Genomic DNA, 16,815 nt, shown 5'->3' with positions numbered 1-16,815 from the left:
TATATATTGTCGCGTCTTCGCGTTTCGGCCAAGATATTGAGAGAATAAAAAACCAAAAATTTCTTTTAAATTCAATTTATTACTCTAAAAATAATATGATGGAAAGTTAATATAATCAGAAAATGTTTCATTTCTATTTTAATTGGTAAAAAAAAATTATTCTATTTTATTAAAATAAAATTAATAATAAAAGTGAATATATGACATATAAAATTAAAATAAATAGGACAAGATTTGTTTAAAAATAGTTAAATTATAAAAATCAGAATAAATCCAATTTACTTATAAAGTTATAATGACCACTTATAATGTTGCATTAGCAAAATAAAACTAGAATGTTAAAATTAACAGGTAGAATGAAGAAATTGTAGTGTACGATTAAGTAGATTCGTAGAATAAAATTTCTACAAATATTATTACTTTTACTGTTTACAATAGAACTACCCTATACTTTATAAATTTAATACTGTCTCTTTCGCTACTTTTCTTTCTTTTTCCTGTTTAGCCTCCAGTAATTACCATTCAGATAATACTTCAGTGAGTGAATGAGGATGATATGAATGAGTGAAAATGAAGTGTAGTCTTGTACAGTCTCAGTTCGACCACTCATGAAATGTGTGGTTAATTGAAACCCAATCACCAAAGAACACCAGCATCCACAATATAATATTCAAATCCGTGTAAAAATAACTGATTTACTAGGACTTGAACGCTGGAACTCTCTACTTCCAAATCAGCTGATTTGGGAAGACGCGTTCACCCCTGGACCAACCCGGTTTGTCTCGGTCGGAAAGGTTCTCTTTCACTACTGTTAATCAGTAATTCACCGAACAACTATGGAATACTCGTGACGAATATTCCATTCCCTCGTTGTTAATACACGCTTATTGATATCGCCGTCACCACAAACATATTGAACGCGGGCTTGCGAAACTACTCTGTTATCGGTTATTATCATGACTACGCCGAACACGGCTTTGCAGAACTACTGACTGTTACCGTTTGTTATCACAAAAACGCAGAACATGGCTTCGCCGAACTACTCGCAAAACTACTGACTATCTCCGTTGGCCTGCAGAACCAGTACCCGTCTCATCTCTTTAATTGTTGAAGTGTGAATAATTTTCATCAATAAAATCTTAGATTTTTCTATAAATTCTTATTCCGGTCCGATAATAATTCTAGTCGAACAATAGCTGTTGGAAGTGCCCTTGTTTGTATTACAAAGAACAGATTATTAAACGGACCTGTTTTTCTGAGAAAAGAATCCCTTTTTGTTCCTTCTGTATTCCTTCTTCTTTCATTATTGTTTTCTCTTTCTTTCTTCTTAACTAGAAGAGATCCGTTACCCTGATCATGTTACAATATATATATATATATATATATACAGAATATTTTTTAACCATTTTCGAAGAATTATGTTGAGTTAATCCGAAAATACTCAAAATATGAGCCAACACGAAGGTATGTGCACATAACGTACTTGTATCGTCCCAGAAATTTCTATAAATTTTGATATGTTTTTTGAACTAAGGTTTTAAAACATCAACATTGCAAAAATCTGTTACCCATAATTTTAGACCATCGCTATGATTTCCCTTGTTGCTGCAGTAGAAATGGGATTATGCCAAGGAAGTGAAAATAGTTTTAATTCTCAGGTCTTTATTGTTAAACTGATCTTGACGCAAACCTCAAAAACTTCTTATTAATTACATGTTTATTAATGCTTTAATTAATAAATCATTAACATAGTTCAAATTTGTTTACCTTTCGTCACCCCTTTCAAGGTCGAATTTTCAAAACTTTATAAATGTATTTTTAGATATGCACATAAAAATTAAACACACAAAAAAATCAAGTTGATACTTTCATTTGTTACCGATAAATTAAAAAAAAAAAAAAAAAAAAAAAAAAATAGCAGGGTTTTAAAAATATTCAAAATCTATTTTAACACTTTAAACTCCGAATTTCGAGTAATCTAGAATATAGTTTTTCGATATTGACATGATGATTATGCACACTAAAAATCAAGTTGATACCTTCATTTGTTACCGTGACTTTACAAAAATAGTCGTGTTTTAAAAATCCATTTTAACCATTTAAATATGGAATTTCAAATAATCCTTTCTTAGTTTGCACTTACATCGTAAGAAGAATATTTGTACTAATTTTCATTAATTTATCTTCAGTAGTTTTTGCTGGGCACGACATGTTTTATATATAGATAGTTATAAAATAAAATAAAAGAACCGCAAAGTCTTTACTAGTTTTATAAAAACATTTTTAAAGAATATAGATGCTCGTTTTAATCGTTATACAATAACATTAATTACTTCAAAATTAAATATGTAGAAAGTAAACTTAAACTATATGAATACTAATTAAACATCATATTGTTTTTTCATACAAGTACCTATTTTTAATTTAAAATAATATCTAGAAACTAAATAATAAAATATCGTTTTGAATAGGTTTTAAAAGGTAGTTCATCCCCTAAACCGAAAACTTTCCAGTCCGTGTTTACTTTAATATCTTCATTTCTTTATTCCCTGTATATACATACTAATGAAGATAGTTTATCAATGAAAGCATACAACTAAATTAAGATTTTTCGTATCTTTTATAAACTGTTATTGAGCGTATGTCTTAAATTTTAATTTAAAATATTATTAATATGTAACTGTTATTACTATTTTTTATTGACGTTAGACTGCTATCAAATAAAATGTTTTGTAATGGGCTGTGAAGGGTTAATTTTCTTGGATAAGACAATAAAATAATTAGCCACGCACAATATTTACTACATTTCTATTTTATATTATCCTATCACCACTGTTCCTACCGATATGCTGTTAGAAATTAATTCGACCCGCATGTAGACCGTTATGTATTATCCTTGAAAAAAAGTAAAAATAAAATATTTATTTTAAATTTATATATCGAATAAATTATAAAACAAATTAATTAGAATATAATAATGAAATAAGCTATTGATATTAATTTTCTCTTTAATTATATATTTTAATTTATAACTTATTTATAATTTTTTTTATGATAAAAATAATACTAGGTAACATCTGCCACATTTAGATACGTTTGGTTTTTAATAAACTTCGAGATTCTTACGTTTTCATTCAGTTTCTGTGTAATTATTCATACCGTTTTACTCAGAATCAAATTGTCTACAAGTATTGTTTAAATGTCTATGTGCTTGTTACCGGTTGAACAAAGTTATTTTACGTTAAATATAAAATAGTGAGTTTTTCGAACCCAGTCTTTTATATTTTATCCAAGATTTCTCAAAAACTACTAGAAATACAATTCTAGGACCCATTCAATTTTTCATGCCAGATTTCATATAAAACCACTAAATTTTCCTCTAATTGGGTTCAGAGAATTACAGTATAGCTTAATTTTACCGAAGGCGCGAAAATCTGGGGGAAATATTTTGCCAACCGATACTCACTAACGATGAATTTCCGAACCTATGTTTATATTAACTTCCCTTTTTATTTTCACTAGTAGAACATGTTCTAAAAGCTTGTTAAATTCTTTGTAAATTACATCCTTATATGTGTACCTAAAAAACAACCTGTTTTGACTGACTGGCTGATTCATCAATCCCCAGCAAAATCTATTGAAGATAAATTGATGAAAGTTTATATATACATGCTCGTCATACGGTTTAAATGTACGCTATGAAAGGATTTTTTTGAAATTCCGAATTTACAGGAAAAAATGGACTAACAATGAAATATTCTATATTTTAATCCTTCGATAACAAATTAAGATATCGACTTCATTTTTGGTATGTGTCATTTTCATGAAAATATCTAAAAATCAATTTCTAGATTTTTAGAAATTCGACCTTGAAATGGGTGAAGAAAGGTAAAAATATTTAAATAATGATTATAAATTTTCCCCATTTCCGATTATACCAAACGAGATATTCAACAGATTGTGGCTTACAAATACTATTCAGATAAATATCTAAAATCCATTTTCGTGTTTTTTTTAATTTCGTTTTTTTTAAGGGCTGCGGCGGTGTACGGTGCGGCAGCTCACCCAACACAGACACTGCCATTGTACGCACAACCCGACTGGCTGCACCTGCTTCCGGTTATTTGACGAAAAAACATAAAATAAGAAGAAAATTGAACATGAACATTGAACATGAGAAACCGAAGTAACCATATAGCGCGGGCGAAGCCGCAACGTGGTTAGTAGTATATTTTTTTCTTATTTTTTGTCTTGTCATTTGACTGGTTTGAGCTCTCCAAGATTCCCTATCTAGTGCTAGTCGTTTCATTTCGGTATACCTCCTACACCCTACATGCCTAACAAATTGTTTCACATATTCCAAACGTTGTCTGCCTGTACAATTTTTCCCCCTTAACTGTCCCTCCAATATTAAAGCGATTATTCCAGGATGCCTTAATATGTGGTCTATAAGTCTGTCTCTTCTTTTAACTATATTTTTCCAAATGCTTCTTTCTTCATCGATTTGCCGCAACACCTCTTCATTTGTCACTTTATTCACCCATCTGAGTTTTAACATTCTCCTATAGCACCGCATTTCAAAAGCTTCTAATCTTTTCTTCTCAGGTACTCCGATCGTCCATGTTTCACTTCCATATAAAGCTACGCTCTAAACATATACTTTCAAAAATGTTTTCCTGAAGTTTAAAATAATTTTTGATGCAAGAGAATTATATATCTGACTAAAAGCTCGTTTCGCCTGTACTATTCGGCATTTTATATCGTTCCTGCTTCGTCCATCTTTAGTAATTCTACTTCCAAATAACAAAATTCTTTAACCTCCATAAAACTTTTCTCTTTCTATTTTTACATTCAGTGGTCCATCTTCGTTGTTTATATTAATATATATATATAATGTTATTTAATAAAGCATTAATATATTTAACAACAAAAATCATAATTCCATTTTTGCTCGCATAGAAAGTTGAATAAGATAACAAAATATAACTGTACGTTTATTCGTTTAATCTTACAAATCTGATTTCTGATCTGTGCAATAGTTTGCTAAGAAATTTTCCTAGCACATAGTATCCATTACCTTCCTTTACAACCACGTCGTAATTTAAAACTTGTTCTTTGAATGTTGTTCTTTCAGTCGCTACTTTATTGTGTGAGATACTTGTTTGACTTGTATTTCGATTTTACGTATTATATTAAGTATATACGTCTCCAGGATACAAAATGTACATTCAGATTGAGTAAGTATAAAAGAGATTTACTAAATTTACTGCGTCGTAATCTACTGGGAAAAAGTGTTTTCCTTTGTAGAATGTAGCAGTATAGAAATAAAGTTCTTAAAATGGCTTTAAAAAAGGAGATTTTTACTTCCTCCCGTAAGAATTTTTTATTTATTTATGATCAACCATCACCAAATAGTGAATTTTATTGATTATTTTTCTTTTTTATATTGTAAGTTCATTTAGGGATTGCTATTAATTTTCTTCGGAATTCTTTATTGGTGGATTTTAAAAATAATATTTTAATTTTAAAGATAGGCGATTTGTAAATTTTTTAAATCGAAATCATTAATCTTTTTTTGAATTGTTAAGTAATTATATATATATATATATATATATATATATATATATACAAACTGATGTCATATTTTCGAGCGAAAATTTCATAAAATTACATGAAAAACATAAGTAAAAAATATTATACATTCTTGTATTCAGATACCTTTAATGCAACCTGTAGCAGTCACTAAGACATTTTTCAAAATTTTGTTTTCTTACTTTTATCCAGATCTATTTGCCTTCGCCTTTCTTTCAAACGGTTCAATTTTATTTATGAGGCGGTTTGATGGTTTATAAATATTTGAAATAAAAATAAAACTAAAAAATGGACAATAAAATTAATTTAAAAAAGTTCAACTACTTAAAAACTGTCGTAAAAATAAATAAAATGTTTAAATTTGAATAATAAATATCTTTTTGTGGTTTAGTTTTAAAGGTATAGGCTGCTAAGGTCATTAGCCATGTATCCTATTACATCTTACACCACATTCGTGGAGGTTTCGGACATATCTAGCCTCGGAAATCACTTACAATCAAACCATTAAAACGGTTCTGGACACAAAAATATACCTCAAATATAAAATATCTGCAGTCGTTTGCTACTCTTCTTTTAGTTGCCCCTTTTAACAGGTAGAAGGAACGACAGGGGAAGTATTCTACCATCCGCTTCTCCATGACGAAAAGTAATTATTTTTACCCCGGAGCCAGAAATTAAAAAAAAGGCTTGATAAAAGTATATTTTCCTTTAAGTGTGGTTTTTTTACATCAATTTTATTGTTCTTTTTTCAAGTTTATTATGTTTTGTTAAATTGTAAAGTTATGTTCAAGGTGACCTGACTGAAGACAAAACAAATTTAGTTTTGAAGGTATGCTTTCTACCATTCTGATTTCATCTCTTGTTTGATTATACATTTCATAATAATTTTGATCTTCTGACAAGAAGCCTCATCAAATAATTTAGTTAAGAGATATTATTAATAACCTTTTTTATCATAGAAGTACCAAATTACAAAGAAAATTACGATCTGTACTAAATTGTTTGATTTTTTCAGATAGTTCCATTATTGATTTAAAGAATAATAAAATCCAAGAATAGAAATAAATAAAATGTATAAAAAAATAAATTAATTAAATAATAAAATATATTACGAGGGCTATCCAGAAAGTAACTTATGTTTTGAAATAAAAAACCAACCAAATAAAAAAAAGAAATTTTATTATATAAATTTGAAAGGGACAATCTTAAACTATTTTTCTACATAGTTGCCATTTAAATTGGGACCGCCTTAGATTTTTGGCACCCATCTTGCACAAAACTTGTGATAACCAAGCTTCCCCGATCATCCAGTAAACTTCGTGAAATTTGGGGGAATGAAGCGAGTTCCGTAATCATAATGCGGCGATTTTCACGAATTTTATCGTTGAGTTTCATCGTCAGTTCATCAGTCACAAGACTAGGCCGACCAGTGCGGTCCTCATCATGAACATTAGTGCGGCCATTTTTAAACTGAATGCACCACTGCCTCCGTCCACCATCACTCATTATTTCATCTCCGTACACTTCACAAAGTTGCCGATGAATTTCAATTGGTTTGAGGTTTTTTGCCAGTAAAAACCTAATCTTGAACGCATCTCACAACTCGGGATTTTTTATTGAAGCGTGCGTTCAATAATTCACAACGAACAAAGTAGAAAAATCACAGTCCACACGCTACGACAGCTTGATGCGTACTGAGTGTAGAAACGTTTTGACAGCAAGATGGCGGCTGTATCCCCACCCATCTCCACGCTAGGCACAAACGTAAGTTATTTTCTGGACCACTCTCGTATTTAATTTTTAATACTGGATCCTGTCACATTTAGTTCTTGTTCATTGTGTTTATCCTAGTTGCGAAGTATCTTTGCTGATAATTATGTTGCTTAATATTTCGCTTCATAGTAAAGTGAAAAAAAAAAAAAAAAAATATATATATATATTCTCAATTACTTTATTATTAAATGACGTAATTGCATTTCATTGTTGAAATTTTTTTCAAAAAACAAAATGAGAATAAACTAAAAAAATTGCATTTTATACCACTTATTCAATACAATTTAGTACATCTTATTCAATTAACATCGATGAAACGTACAAAAAAAAACATTAAAAAAATACTCTTTATTAACTTCCTTATAACTATTTCTCATTGTTCTCACCAAATCTGAGAGTTTTCGGAATAACAGTTTTTCAATTATCGATCATTTTCCAAGCAACAAGGTTGTTGAGTCACGAATGGTTAGTTTTAATAGATAAAAAAAGATAATTCGTTTCATAAGCAGAGAAAGACAATGTGTACAGTAATTAAAGGTAAAAATTATACGTCGGAAATTAATTAAACCACTGAAAATAAATAAATGAACGAGGGATGTAAAGTAATTTTATCTTTATCAACAGAAATTTTTTTATTTATTTAAGTTAATAGTTTTAGTATAAGTTTTTAATTTTAATCTGTACAAACTAAAAAAGGCTTGTGTTGTTCAGTATTTTTGTATCTTCCATTTCACTTTTTCGGCAAATACAACCAAAATAATTATGTATTAAAGGGAAGATGATCATGTCAAAAATGGGGTATCGTTTTTTTTTTTGCAAATTTTTGTAGTTTATGGTTCAACTACTTTATTAAACCCCCCCCCAAAAAAAAAACATATTTATGTAAGTATGTGAAGACGAATGTGTGTCGCACTGCTTTTGACCTAATGTCTTAGGATTGACCGAACCGCTTTTCTTCAAATTTAGTTCAAATATTTCTGTATATGGGGCATTGAAAATATTAAATTATTTCAAAATTAGTTAAAGGATGGGGGATATCGAAAAAACCAATTTCGATTTTCTCCGGAGGCATTTTAGAGAAAATTTTATTAAAGCAAATTTGTAACTACAATGCGTATATAAAAAAGTCAGAAAAATTATTTTCTTAAAAATTCAACCCCCACCTCTTAAAATTGAAATATATGATTTTTATTCTTTTGCTCTCTCTGTTTCTCTCCCTTCAGTTTAAATATTTTTCAAACATTTTTTGAATATTCATACTTCATATGTAAAACTATCAATAAATATATACAATCTTTTTAAATTACAGATCACGGACCTAAAATGCAGAAAGGTTTGTGGGAAATTTTTATTTTTCTGATAGATCTTCCTTGATTTAATGATATTAATTTAGTTATACGCTGTTTTAACATACGCTGAGATGAGCCTAAGGGATAGTTGGATGACATCACTGATAAAATAAAAATAAAATAGTTATAGAAACAAAAAAATTAATGATTTTTTTTTTTACTTTTAATAAAAAAGAATGATGACAGCTGTGGGTTTTTTCTCATGCACGGTTTACACACACACACACACACTCAACTTAATTTAAAATATTTTTCATTTTATTTAAATGTAATATTTTTTCGTTTATTTAATTCAATAATTTTAACTAAAGCGCGCGCGCATACTGAATTTAATCCGTGTGGATGTGGCGATACTAGCGGCGACGGTCGGAACTTACTAAAGTAATGTAATTTCACAACTTACATAGAACAAATTTAGCTTGTACGGTCGACATACTGTAGCCTCGAGGCTTAACGCACCAAGTTCAAAGTCAACCGGACGATTGAGTTCGAGACCCAGCCAGACCGAGTTACTTTTTTACACTTTAAATATTATTCATTTATTTAATTCTACCGCTCACCTGTGACATCGCAACGTTACAGTAATTTTTAGGGTGGGGGTGCGATTTTTCAAAATCTTCTTTTTGCAAATATTATTTTTTAATTGTTAACAAATGTGCTTAAGAAAAATATGACCGTAATTAGGCGAAATCTCAAGATACTGAGGGTGTTCTTGCTTTACAGCCTCAAGTTCTTGCCTCTAGTTTTGGAAATATAAGGTGATTTCGACGCAACACCAAACACACATACATTCGAATTTTAATATCTGGAAAATTCTCATCCGGTTTTTTGGGTTACTTCGGTATCAAAACGTGAAGATCCCATATTCCCAAATTGGGCCGATAACAATACCCTTCTAAATCTATAGCTCTGTTAAAACTATCTAGACGAGAAAATAATAAAGAAATAAAAATCTTTTTATTTTTCTAATGATAAAATACTTTAAAGGTGTCATGAGCGATACGGTACATTACATATCCTTATAATCTGATGCTTTTTAAATACTTTTAATGTCTCGGAGAGTATTTATTTTATGTAATACCGGGTTACAGAGTTACAGCCCAGTGACACTACGTCTACAGTACTCTGCAGAGACGCCAAGGCAGGGATCTCAGTCTGACGTGTAAGTGTAAATGTACCTGTAAATGTGTATACACGAACAGGCTCAGGCCAACCACTCCTGAGACGTGTGATTAATTGAAACCCAACCACCAAAGAACACCGGTATCCACAGTCTATCATTCTCTCTTTTCCTGTTTAGTCTTCGGAACCACAGCAAGGTATTACTTCAGAGGATGATATGTATGAATGTAAATGAAGTATAATCTTGTACAGTTTCAGGTCGACCATTCTTGATGTGTAGTTAATTGAAACCCAACTACCAAAGAACACCGGTATCCACAATCTAGTATTCAAATCGGTATTAAAAGTAATTGCTTTTACAAGGACTCGACGTCCTAGAAATACTCTCGTATTGTCCTAGAAATAATAATAGCAATACTCTCGTTGAAGTTGAGATCAATCAACATTAATGAACCAGTTTCCGTAGATCACGTTTTGTTCAGTTTACGCCATGATGTTCGCATCCAATTATAATCTTCTTTTAATCTTTCCATCAATAAAAAAAAAATCATCTGTAATATTAATAATGATTATCATATACAAATGTACAATACAAAAACATTTATGATTATTTAATTTTAATTAAAGTTTAAATTAAAACTAATTATACTGGAATTTAAATAATTATTTATCTACTAGCCGGTCGGGGATCGCTTCGCTCTGCATCATCGTCCAGCCAGGACCCCCGCATTTTTCGTTACCCTTATGAGAATAAAACTGATAAATAATAATTAAGTATTCAGGCTTTACAGAAACCAGAATAAGAAAATAAATTGCAAAAGAAAAAAAATAGTAGTAACTATAGCAACTAAAGTACACAGACTTTGAGGAGGAAAACAGCACGACTTATTTCTGTTGCCATGGTGATCGTAATTAATTTAATTTTTATTTAATTATTAATATTTTTCTTTTTCAATGAATATTTTTAATTCACAACTTCACCCCCAAGGGGGCTAGGACTTAAAACCTTCCCTGGGGTAACATGAATGTATCTTGCAAATTTTAAAGCAATCCGTCGATTGGTTCTTGCATGATGCGAGAACAAACAAACAGACAGAAACAAAATGTCGGTATTATATATAAGATACATAGTAAATATTCTGAAATAAATAATAATTTGTTACTTTTATTGTGTTATATAGACTATTATCATTTAAGTAATTAAAGAGGAATGTAAATCTATCAAAAGCATTCGTTATTATGCAACTGTTGACTTTGAATAAAACTATGGGAGAGAAGTTTATCAGAGCTACAGATTGTATTATTCTTGTTAATTATTGCGGTTGAAGAAATACAGATATAAATTTTTTTTAAGTAGTTATGAATAACAATCAAAATTGCAAAATTTTAAATTATAACGAAACCTTGGAAGAAAAGAAAAATGGAAACTTCATGATATTATCCAAAACTCAAAAGTTTGGGGAAAATTATTCACGAATTTGATATATACGATTTACCTCATAATAATTTTCACGCTGATCCATACGGATAGGAACGCAAATCAACAAATCCGTTCATAAATAAAATTTAAAATTTATAATTGCCACTAAATAATTAATAACCCGTCCGATAAAAGACACAGCAGCAAGGGAGTTTATCCAGGCTCTGCGATCTGTAGGGAGAAATAATTAAACTCCCGTCATTCTTGCGTTCCGTTTCTTACCTCTTAAAACTATAATCAAATAATTATCAACCTTCACTATTACGGAAAATCCATTAATTTAAATAAAAAGATAGAAAATATTTTTACTAATAATATTTGAAATTTCTTCGAACTTAAAAAAAAAAATTAATTAGAACCAGAAAGTTTACATTTTTACAAAATTTGATTTTACATAATAATTGTAAAAAAAAATCTAGTAATCTGACTTTTGAATTGTATAACTAAATTATACAATTAATTTAAGCAATTGAATACAATTCATTTTTTAAGAAATTCACTCATTTTAAGCTCTATTTATATCTTTATGAAAAAATAATTCCCTTTAATTGAAAAACAATAATCAACTATGAATTCTTTTTTTCGAATTTTTATGCTAGAATATCTGTTTTTAATTTTATGATTTCACGATACGTAGTTAAATAAATAAATACAAAAAAACTGGTTATTTATGTACTTGGAAAGGACTTGATATATAAAGTTGAAAGATGGACTATTTTGTTTGTTGTTCTTATTCAAACATATGCAATGACTAAAAGTGAATAAAGAACAAAAACTGTTCAATTATCCAGCTTCAGTTATCTTTCATCGACACATTAAAAAAAAAGATGTATCGTAATAAAATTTAATTGATTTAAAAAAAAACAATATAAAATTACTCGTTTGATTATATTTAAATCTTTCAATTTTTAAAGCCACAAAGGTCAACACAATAAAGAGATAATCAAACTTTTTATTACCATAATTATTATTATACAGAATCACAACCTAGGAAAAATATGTTTCTGACTTTTTGAAAGATTTGGAGGTCTAAATCCATGCATCAGGGAGCATTTTTTAATAATTACAATATTCACTAAAATTGATTTTAAATTTTTAAAATGTTTGAAATTTTTTTTTTTTAATTTGTAAGATCCCCCATCAGGGTAGTGATATTAAATTAGTTTAGTGTCTTTATTATATAACAAATAATGAACGTCTCTGAGCATTAAAAATTCGAAATTGCGAGAATTTTTTTTTTTCATTTTTGGGACTCTCTTATTCAAAGGGAAGCATTCTTGTAAAACTAATACTTAATAAAATAATCCTTAAGTGATGATAATAAATTAAAAAACAGAATTTTTAAAAATACAAATATACAGTCATAATTCTAAATAAAATAAAGTTGTAATTTTGCTGGAAGGGGTGAAAATGTTTTATTTATTTATTTATTTTTTAGGAAATACTAAAAGGTAAGAAGGGCTAACAAAATTTATGATTTTTACATTTTAAATGCAATGGATAACTACAAAATAGATTAAAATTTCAAATAAAATTTAAAAAAAATACTTTGTTACCAGACTATTGGAGTGGGATGAGTAAAACTTTTTATAGTGATTTGAAAGCCTGTTAATCTAGAAAATATAGTTACAAATAAATCCCTTTCTAATGGAAGGTGAAGCAAAAAATATAAATAATAAAGTCATTCTTATGGGAAGAGGGTGAATATTAAATAAAGATTTTCATAATTTGTGATCTTGATTATACAAAAATTCAACTTTTGTAAGAATTTTTTTTTTTTTGCTAAAATGCTCCAGTAAAAAGTTGACATTTTATTTCGATCTTTTCTTCCAATTTTTGCAAAACTTTATTACGTTCTTTCTCCCCCAAATGTAGTAACTGTCTACTAGCTTTGGAAAGAAATCGGTCAACGGTGTACAGTAATAAAAACAAATAAAACATACACACGTACGAACGTCCATCTGACAAAAAGAGATTTTTTGACTTCGAGATATTGGAATATTTTTTATTGCCGGTTATTTACAATTAATTTTTTTCATTAACAATATTTTTGAAATGTTCCTTAAGACACAAAACTTAAAAAGCCCAATTTCTTTTTTACCTGTCTATAATACTTTCCTGTTATAGCTATAGTTCTTACAGCAGCATATATCGCTATAGCAGGGAAAGTAAAAATTAAAACTTTTTTCTACCTGGTCTTAATTTTTTTTTTCGTGTTTACTTTCGGAAGGAAAAAGTTACGGCTCTAGGATAAGTTTAAATGAAAAAAAAAACAAGTTCAAAGTAAAGCAGCTTATATACTTAAAAAATTAAAAATAATTAATAAATAAAAATATTATAAATAATCTTATAAAATGAAATCAAAACAGGTTTGTGTATGAATTTTTTTTTTTTATTTTGATTTAAATATATACAATAAAATATACATAATTAAGGCCACCTAAAATTATTTAAAAGAAAGCTTCCCCCCACATTATTTTAAATGTTAAATAAAATATAAATATGTATGAACAAGTAAATTATTAAGTTTAAAAATTACATATAATGTATTTTTTATTTTAAATAGTTCAAATAATTTAGTGCATTTTTCCCTTTATTGACTTGTTTTTGTAGTAAATAACTACATATTACTATTAATTCCACGTGACCTTCCTAACACTCATTTCGCGGCAAAAGAAAAACGGCAGATTATTACAGTGTAACAGGTTATGAACGTAAAAGAAGACCTATAAAAGTACTGTAGTTAATAGAAAAAGAACAAAGTAGAGAAATACCTTACCAGAAGTTGAATATAATAAAATAAATCTAAAATACAGAATAATCAGTATATTTACATAAATAAATAACAAATTTTGTAAAAAAAAATTATTAGGGTAAATAAAACTCAAAAGCATATCTTTCATTAACAATTTCTGAATTAATTTGATTATTAACAAAAGTAATATACGTAAATATTTTCTAAATACTATTAATTTTTAGTGAGGAAATTTTTTTTTGTTTTTTTTTTTTGAAATCTTAAAAACTTTTCTTATTAAAATAATAATAAATATTTTTTTCTAAAATATTAATTTTTGAAAAATAGCAAATCGGAGTAGGAAAAATTCTTCATTCGTATAAATACATTTAGTGATTATGATAGGTTGCTACAAGATTGTTTACCCGTTATACAGAATTGATAGGTACCATGCTACTAAAATAAATCTGGTTGTTACTGTTTAACAAAACAAAATAATAATAAAAATGAATGAAATAATATTTACCTTAAAAATATAGTACGGAATCTGACGAGAGCGTGAAAAGATTTTACAAACAGTACCCCACAAATACAGATTTAACGATTTATAACGGCAATGATTAATAAATAAAAATGTATTATTTTAATAACAAAAATATAAATCAAATGAAATAAACTAAACCACAATATAATCGATTTAACAAACTTAAATCACGTCACTTTTATTAACATAAGAGAGGTTAATAAATATTAAACTGGTATCGGATGTTCTCATTGTAAATATCAGTGATGAACAGAAGCATCCCTCCACACTACAATCATCTCGGCGCTGTTCTCACACAACTCCCGTACTTCGGTGTGAAACTGACTTAGACGGGACGATGTGAACCCCAGTAACCTGTAAAAGTGAAACGAGTAGGGTTGCCAACATATACAACAAAAATATCTCTTTAATATCCCTCTACTGGAAAAAACAACCTGTTAATTTTCTTTTTACATTGTTATTAATTATTTATGTTTTATAAATATTAAAAACAACACGTAAAAGTTTTTCAGATAAACCAAAACATTTAAAATTTAATATTTACTGATTGATTACAATTATTAAAGCACTACTGTTATTTAATTCAATATAAATAAATAAAGGATTAAATTATTTATAACAAACTATTTATTTCATTTAAAAATTCCGTTAACTTAAAAAAAAACAAACTAAAATTTGCCTGAAATAAAATACGGTAGAAAATAATTTAAGTTCGATGAGTAAAGAGATTCATACGGTCTGTAGACACGTGCTTATAGGCACACAAATGAAACTACCGGTAAACCTGTTGATATTAAAAAAAAGAAATAATTTATCATAATATTATAGTAGGTACATTTCTGAACCCATCGGGCTGGTCTAGTGGTTAACGCGTCTTCCCATATCAGCTGATTTGGAAGTCGAGAGTTACAGCGTTCAAGTCCTAGTAAAGCCAGTTATTTTTACATGGTTTTGAATACTAGATCGTGGATACCGGTGTTACTTGGTGGTTGGGTTTCAATTAACCACACATCTCAGGAATGGTCGAACTGAGAATGTACAAGACTACACTTCATTTACACTCATACATATCATCCTCATTCATCCTCTGAAGAATTATCTAAGCGGTAGTTACCGGAGGCTAAACAGGGAAAAGAAAAAATGTACATTTCTGAATTTAAAAAAGCCTACTAATAAGTTCAGTACTTTTCTTTCTTTTTTCTGTTTAGCCTCCGTTCAGATAATACTTCAGAGGATGATATGTATGGGTGTAAATGAGGTGTCTCAGGTCGAACATTCCTGAGATGTGTTGTTAATTGAAATCCAACCTCCAAAGAACACCGGTATCCACAATCTAGTATTCAAATCCGTGTAAAAAATAATTCAGTACTAGCAACCCTCAAAAAAATTTCAAATTATTTGGAACAAAATGACTCATAAATACAAAATCACGAATAAATAATAAAATGTTAAATATAATATTGTTAATCATGAATTTTCATTAATAATATTTTACACATTTACCACTGTTGATACCTACATTAATTTATTTTATTAAATAATAATAATATTTATTCCACAAAATAAACAATTACAAATGAAAATAAAATGATTTACAGTTATAAATTCTTAATACATAAGCTTAGTAGACATACAACCAAACAATATAAAATAGAACTAAAATTAAATAATTATTACGTAATGTTGTGAAACTAGATACCCCCTATAGTAATAACTGTATTGGATATTAACATCCATTATTTTTCAGTGAGAAAAATAATAAACTAACCATTTATTGAATATTGGTCAAGTGTGGATTTCCAAGTGAATTTAAAAAATAATTACACGATGCAAGTCTCGAAGTACTAAAATTTCAGCAAGTGACAACAAGATTATATATACATACATACAGATTAAATAAATCAAAATATAATACAAGAATACAGTGATAAAATCGAAAATGAAATTAATTCTAAATAAAAAAATTAAAAGAAAAATAATAATAACAAAAATAAAAATATGAAAATTTTAGACATCGATTCCACCCGCAATCACAGGCCAATCAATTAAAAAAACTCTTTACATCTACAACTGACAACAACCAATCGTAAATTGATAGTGAAAACCTTTTAGAGTCTTCTATAGATTTGCCTAAGCATGAATAAAAACGTTTAAATAACTCAATTCTTGGCCTAGGAAGAACTATTTTATCCGCTTACCGCAAAGGCCTCGTAATCAAATT

The 16,815-nt window shown here is 28.5% G+C and overlaps 1 protein-coding gene across 1 annotated transcript in view; it reads right to left on the bottom strand.

The window, feature by feature from the left end:
• The window catches only part of LOC142329972 (lactosylceramide 4-alpha-galactosyltransferase-like), a 280,005-nt gene extending 265,092 nt beyond the window's left edge, over positions 1–14,913 (bottom strand). Inside the window, exon 1 of the mRNA XM_075374957.1 lies at positions 14,577–14,913. The gene's annotated coding sequence lies outside the window, so the exon portion shown is untranslated. The remainder of the gene's footprint in view (positions 1–14,576) is intronic.
• Positions 14,914–16,815: the final 1,902 nt, after the last annotated feature.

This window comes from Lycorma delicatula, chromosome 9 (genome assembly GCF_047948215.1).
Source record: "Lycorma delicatula isolate Av1 chromosome 9, ASM4794821v1, whole genome shotgun sequence".
NCBI lineage: Eukaryota > Metazoa > Arthropoda > Insecta > Hemiptera > Fulgoridae > Lycorma > Lycorma delicatula.
The sequence above is the reverse complement of the archived record's forward strand: the minus strand, read 5'-3'. Positions and strand labels throughout refer to the sequence as shown.